We start from the raw sequence: 6,398 nt of genomic DNA, 5'->3' as shown, positions 1-6,398 counted from the left end.
GCGCATTGGGTAAATGAAGAATTAATTATGAGGTTCAGAAGGAATGTATTGATGTATCTGTATGATGATGGGATTAGGAGATCAGTGGTTGAGGCAGGACATTGTGATGTTTTGTAATAGTGTTCCGAGGAATCCGAGTATAGTGCCCTGATTGTCGAATTAATTTTCTTGGGTTTGTGTCTGCAAGTAGTGTATCGGGTATCTATGATTCCAGTGGAAGCCCTTCGGGTATTGTCACCATGAAGGACTATTTAGGAATGAAGTTTGCAGCGGGAGGAGATGTTTTGGTTATGACGGTTGATGTCAGAAATAAGGATGCACGATTTAAATGAGTGTAGGCATCTATCTATGTTAGTCCACGGAGTACGAGTTAGTGGACGTGGTGTGGTGATGCTATGGGGAGCCGTAGTACTCACTAGTCAGAGGGTGTTGTGATGCTGCGGGGAGCCGTAGTAAGAGGGTGTTGTGATGCTGCAAGGAGCGGTAGTACTCACTAGTCAGAGTGTGTTGTGATGCCGCGGGGAGCCGTAGTACTCGCTAGTCAGAGGATGTCGTGATGCTGCAGGGAGCCGTAGCACTCGCTAGTCAGAGGGTGTTGTGATGCTGCGGGGAGCCGTAGTACTCACTAGTCAGAGGGTGTTGTGATGCTACGGGGAGTCGTAGTACTCGCTAGTCAAAGGGTGTTGTGATGTTGCGGGGAGACGTAGTACTCACTAGTCAGAGGATGTTGTGATGCTGCGGGGAGCCGTAGTACTCGCTAGTCAGAGGGTGTTGTGATGCTACGGGGAGCCGTAGTACTCACTAGCCAGAGGAAAATTGTTGCGATGCTGCAGGGAGCCGTAGTATTCTCTAGTCAGCGAGAGGTGGTTATGAGGAAGTACTCTTTGATCAGAGCGACGCATAAGAGTTTAGGCTTGGACAACCCTAATGGTTGGGTTTTGGGAGCCTGGCGGTCGAATCTGGGGCGAGGCTGAGGTCTCCATAACTGTCGAAAATTGCTATATTCCGAATTGAGTGGTGGTTGTCGTAACCCAAGGGAATTAGAGAGGTAGTCTACGCGGCGGTTGCGAGTCATGAGTTATGAGATGAGTGTTTTGGGATGAGTAGGGGCAGACCAAACTCTCAAGATGGGTTTGACTCTGGTGATGCGTCAGGTAGGCGGGATGAGTTTCAGATTTAGAGATGGATTCCGTGTTAATAGGGGGTTATTGTTGTCACCCCATATCTTAGACCTGAGCAGGGGACGGGAAATACCATGGGTTCCATGAGACGATTCCAGTTGTGAGTATAGTATCCGTTTGGGGTAAAGAGAACTTTGTGACTTGGGTCACTGGGTCGAGACAGTTGATACGAGAAGGAATTCAGTGAGACATTTTGGATCATGTTATGGGTAACCACGGAGGTTCAACTGTTGGCTTGAGGTCAGACCTCGTGTGGTGTTAAAAGGGATATGGAAATTGGAGCTGAGGCTTATGAGTGTTATGTCTGAGGACACTTCTAAACAAGCATGGTTTGTCCCTTGCTTCAAAGATCACTTGGGTACGTAATAATTTCAGCATATTTACGTAAGATGAGTTATAGGGTTATCTATCAATATTAAAGACGGTTTTAAAATTTTAATGTTTTGTTCTATTTTGTTAATGTAATAACACAAGGTATATAGATAACATGTTCAGTTACGTCGAAACCAGTTCTCTAATATGATATACCAGTTCTATTTTGTCCAGTTTTATTTTCTTTGCAAGTTGTTGCTGTTTTTCAAGAACATTTCAAATCTTTCTTAAAGAGCATTAAAGGAAAAAAATGTTAGGCTGTTAGAGGTTGTGGCTCTTTCGGTATATTTTTTTGGTTTATATATTCCTTTTACTTCTAGCTTCTTGGTAGAATTTTCCAAAATTTTATTTTTTAATATACATAATTGCGGACATGGGGGCTAGTTTGATAACTTCTCACACTTAAGGAGTTAAGGGTATTTATTAGTGTAATAGAACTGTAAATGTTTTTGTGGAGGGCTGAGATTCAAAATCTAACAGCAATTGAGGGTTTATAACGTAAATGAAGGTGAACAAAAAATAAATTTAAAAAATTTGGCCCATGCAGGTTTCGAACCTGCGACCTTCGCGTTATTAGCACGACGCTCTAACCAACTGAGCTAATGGGCCACGATATTAATTTTGTTAAAATCCGAAATATGAAAAAATAAACTCTTTGTACAGAGTTGAAATTGAAATAAGCAACATTCAGGGTTTATTTCGTGGGGAATATGACTTATGAAGGTAACTAACTTTTCGGTATGTTCACATCTGGGTAACTATATTTTTTTGTACACATTTAGGTAATAAACTTGTTAGAAGTGTTCATATATAACCATTATGACCTGCTATAGCAGGTTAAATCCTAGATATAAACGCTTTCAACAAGTTCGTTACCTAGATGTGTACAAAAAAATAGTTACCCAAATATGAACAAAACGAAAAGTAAAAATTAAATTACACGAATGGTCCCTGTGGTTTGGGGGAATTTGTATTTTTGGTCCCTAACTTATTTTTTTAACTTGGATGGTCCCTACTGTTTATTTTTGTTGCGCGTTTGGTCCCTGTCTTACCTAAAAAGACTATTGTGCCCTTATTAATTTATTTTTTAATTAATTTTTTTATTTACGTATTTATTTTTTACATATTTAAAAAAATTAATAGACCACACATATTTGTATCTCCTCGGATGATCCCTACTATTTATTTTTTAATTAATTTATTTTTTTAACTCGGATGGTCCCTACTATTTAATTTTGTTACGAGCTTGGTCTCTGTCTTACCTAAAAAGACTATTGTGCCCTTATTAATTTATTTTTTTAAATAATTTTCTTGTTTATGTACTTATGCTTTATGTATTTAAGAAAAATTAGTAGACCCCACATATATGTATCTCCTCACCATCTCGTCTCTCATCCTTCTCAACTTCTATTTATTTTCCATTTTTAGTGATATCGACGTCTTCATCATCACTTCTTTTTTCGGTCTTTCAACTCTGTCGAATCAATACCGCAACCCACTAAAGATGAAGAGACTGTAGGTTATGGTGTTGGTTCGCTAGAGTTGAAGTACCACAAAAAGAATGATGGTGAAGACGTCGATGTTACTAAAGATGGAAAAGAAATAGAAGTTTGGGAGGATGAGAGATGAGATGGTGACCGGTAAGACTCAAATTAAATTTCTCAAATGTGGTTTCAGGATTACGGTGAGGAGATACAGATATGTGAGATATATTAATTTTTGTAAATATATAAATAAGAAAATTAATTAAAAACAATTAATAAGGGCAAAATAGTCTTTTTAGGTAAGACATGAACCAAACACGTAACAAAAATAAACAGTAGGGACCATCCGAGTTAAAAAAATAAATTAATTAAAAAAATAAATAGTAGGGTGGTCTATTAATTTTTTTAAATATACAAAAAATAAATACATAAATAAGAAAATTAATTAAAAAATAAATTAATAAGGCACAATAGTATCATTAGGTAAGACAGGAACCAAACGCGCAACAAAAATAAACAGTAGAGACCATCCAAGTTAAAAAATATAAGTTAGGGACCAAAAACACAAATTCCCCTAAACCACAGGAACCATTCGTGTAATTTAATTTTTACTTTTCGTTTTGTTCATATCTGGGTAACTATTTTTTTTGTACACATGTAGATAACGAACTTATTGAAACCGTTCACATTTAGGATTTAACCTGCTATAGCAGATCATAATGGTCATATGTGAACACTTCCAACAAGTTTGTTACCTAGATTTGTACAAAAAAAAAGATAGTTACCCAGATGTGAACATACCGAAAAGTTAATTACCTTCATAAGTCATATTCTCTTTATTTCGTAGATGAAGACAAAGGAGTAAATTACGGAGAGGACCCTGCGTTTTATCTTGTAGGGGTTTACTGGGTGTTTGGAATGGCATATTTATACGAAATCAAAACAATGTTTAATAAAAAAAATGGGTTAATAAGGTACCAAAACAAAATAACATATTTATCTTATTATTTATTTATTCAGATATCTTTATATATAACAATTTTTTTTTATCATTTGTAATTATATATTTTATAAGAATTTAAACCAATAGCATAAGAAAGTTTACAAAAGTTTATAATAATAACATTAAAAATAAAATATTTTATAAAAACGCATATTCATTGATAATGTTTAAAAGTTACTAAAAAAATCATAGAAACAAAAAATATAAATGTATATTTAATATTAAGTGTATCGTATAACTCGATTGTTCAAAATACATTTGTATAAGACCCGACCGAATGGCTCGGCAAAGGGGTGGAAAACCCTCAACATTCTCATCGAACCTCATCCCCACGAAAGCATGTTGAGCAAGAAGATGACAAATGACATTGAATGTTGATGAGAGAGAAGATAATGAAAGGGTAACAACTCTTTAGGTTTTTTTTTTATCAAATTTAAACATTTAACTTAACAATTCAATTTTCAAACAACTTTTTGTTTTAATTAAGTCAAATTTTAAGTCTAGTATCAAGTCTAGTTAAGAGTAACACTAAAATGTTTGGTTTTTTATAAAAAAATATAGTTTGAATTTTAAATAAAATAAAAAAGAAAAAACCAATCTTAACCTACTCCTCTTTGTTGGGTTAACCGTTTAGCCCTTTTGGCTAACCACGTGACTCAAGAAGTGTATCTCTTGAATCCAAAAGTCACATTTGAAGAACTTTACATACAACTTCTCACTTTTCAGGACTTCTTGCACCTCTTAAAGATGTCTATAGTGATCTTGATTATTCTTAGAGTAAATCAATATATCATCAATGATCACTATTACAGATTTATCGATGAAAGGTTTACAAACTCGATGCATTAAATCTATGAATGTTGTTGGAGCATTCATTAGTCCAAACGACATAACAAGAAATTTATAGTGTCCATACCTTGTTCTAAAGGTTGTCTTCTCGATATCTTGCTCCCTAATCTTCAACCGATGATAGCCTGAGATCAGTTTTGGAGAAAACGGTTGCTCATTCAATTGATCGAATAAGTCATATATCCTAAGTAAGAGGTATCGATTCTTTATTGCGGCTTTGTTTAGCTCCCGATAGTCAATACTGATGAGTTTTCTAGGTTAAAAAAAATTCATGTGGCAGAAAAAACTCTTAAACCCGTAAGTTCACATGCAACCTAGAAAGGATCTAGGTTTTCTCTATTAATAGCAACTAACTATAAATATCAAGAAACCCTAGTATAATCAAAATTATAAGAAAGATTTAGAGTTACATACCTTTAAATGAATGTAGCAATTAATCAAACAAAAGCTCCTTTGAGTTCCTTAGAAAGCAAACACCAAAAGCTTGGATGCCTCTAATGGCTTCTACCAAAACTCTAGCAACTAGAAGACTTTAAGAGGGGGAGAGAAGAGCAAAATTTCGGCTCTTGTATGAGGGAGGTGAGGGACGAAAATAAAGAACCCCTAAGGGGGTATTTATAGGTGAATAAGGAAGCTTAAGTAAGGCAGATAAATCTAACCTTAACACTTTCCTTGCTCCCTAAGTCATGGATCAGAATCATGGGCGGCCTTGATAAAGTGCGAGGTTGGTAGCCGTACAGGGCCCATTTCATGAAGCTGGGGGGGGGGGGGGGGGGAGGGGAAATTTTTTTACATACACTTATATATAGCTCCCTTTATCCTTGTCCTTCGCCCTTCTACAATCACTGGAAGAGCTTGTATAAAAGAATCGACCCATAATTTTTTTAGGAAACTTTCTAGATAAAAAGATTATAGAGAATCAATTCTAATAAAATAAAAATCCTCTATTCCTTAAATAAAATCAAATTATAGATAAGAAATACAATAAAAATCAAGAATAAACTAGAAAATTTGGTTATAGAAGAAAATCTAGAAAATTCGGCTATAGAGAATCAATTTTAATCAAATGCAAATTCTTCATTCCTTATAACAAGTTTTCTGGATCTATTTACGAAATTAAAACCTAGAAAGAACCATTGTAAAAGCACCAAACCGTGTATGATTCGTATATAATCTTCGCATCTCGTCCTTGTCGTATCTCGTTTTCCTTCTCGACTAGTTCTCTCATTAGCTTGTTGATTTTCGTCCACCTCTCTCTGTTGTAGTCGTCGTTGATGGGAGTCAATCGATTTCCTGTACTTGTTCTCTCGCCAACATTTTCTCAGGTAATGCTTTGTGACCGGTGAGTTTTGTTTTTTATGTAACTCTTGCTCTTTCTCATTATCAACTAGGTGAATTCTCGCGTGTTGCGCAGAAACACATGTATAGTTTAAATCTTTAAAAATATGTGTTTTTGAAATATGTCAATAAAATTGTTAAATTTAATATAATAATTCGTATCCTAAGTTG

At 35.3% G+C, this 6,398-nt stretch overlaps 1 non-coding gene across 1 annotated transcript; it reads right to left on the bottom strand.

Moving 5' to 3' along the window:
• Nucleotides 1-2,088: 2,088 nt before the first annotated feature.
• TRNAI-AAU (transfer RNA isoleucine (anticodon AAU)) lies at nt 2,089-2,162 on the bottom strand. The gene has a single exon. It is a non-coding gene; the product is annotated as a tRNA-Ile (tRNA).
• Between the last annotated feature and the right edge of the window lie 4,236 nt (nt 2,163-6,398).

This window comes from Lactuca serriola, chromosome 4 (genome assembly GCF_051521515.1).
Source record: "Lactuca serriola cultivar US96UC23 chromosome 4, Lser_US96UC23_V15, whole genome shotgun sequence".
Lineage (NCBI taxonomy): Eukaryota > Viridiplantae > Streptophyta > Magnoliopsida > Asterales > Asteraceae > Lactuca > Lactuca serriola.
Note: the sequence above shows the minus strand (reverse complement) of the source record. Positions and strands in the feature narration are given on the sequence as shown.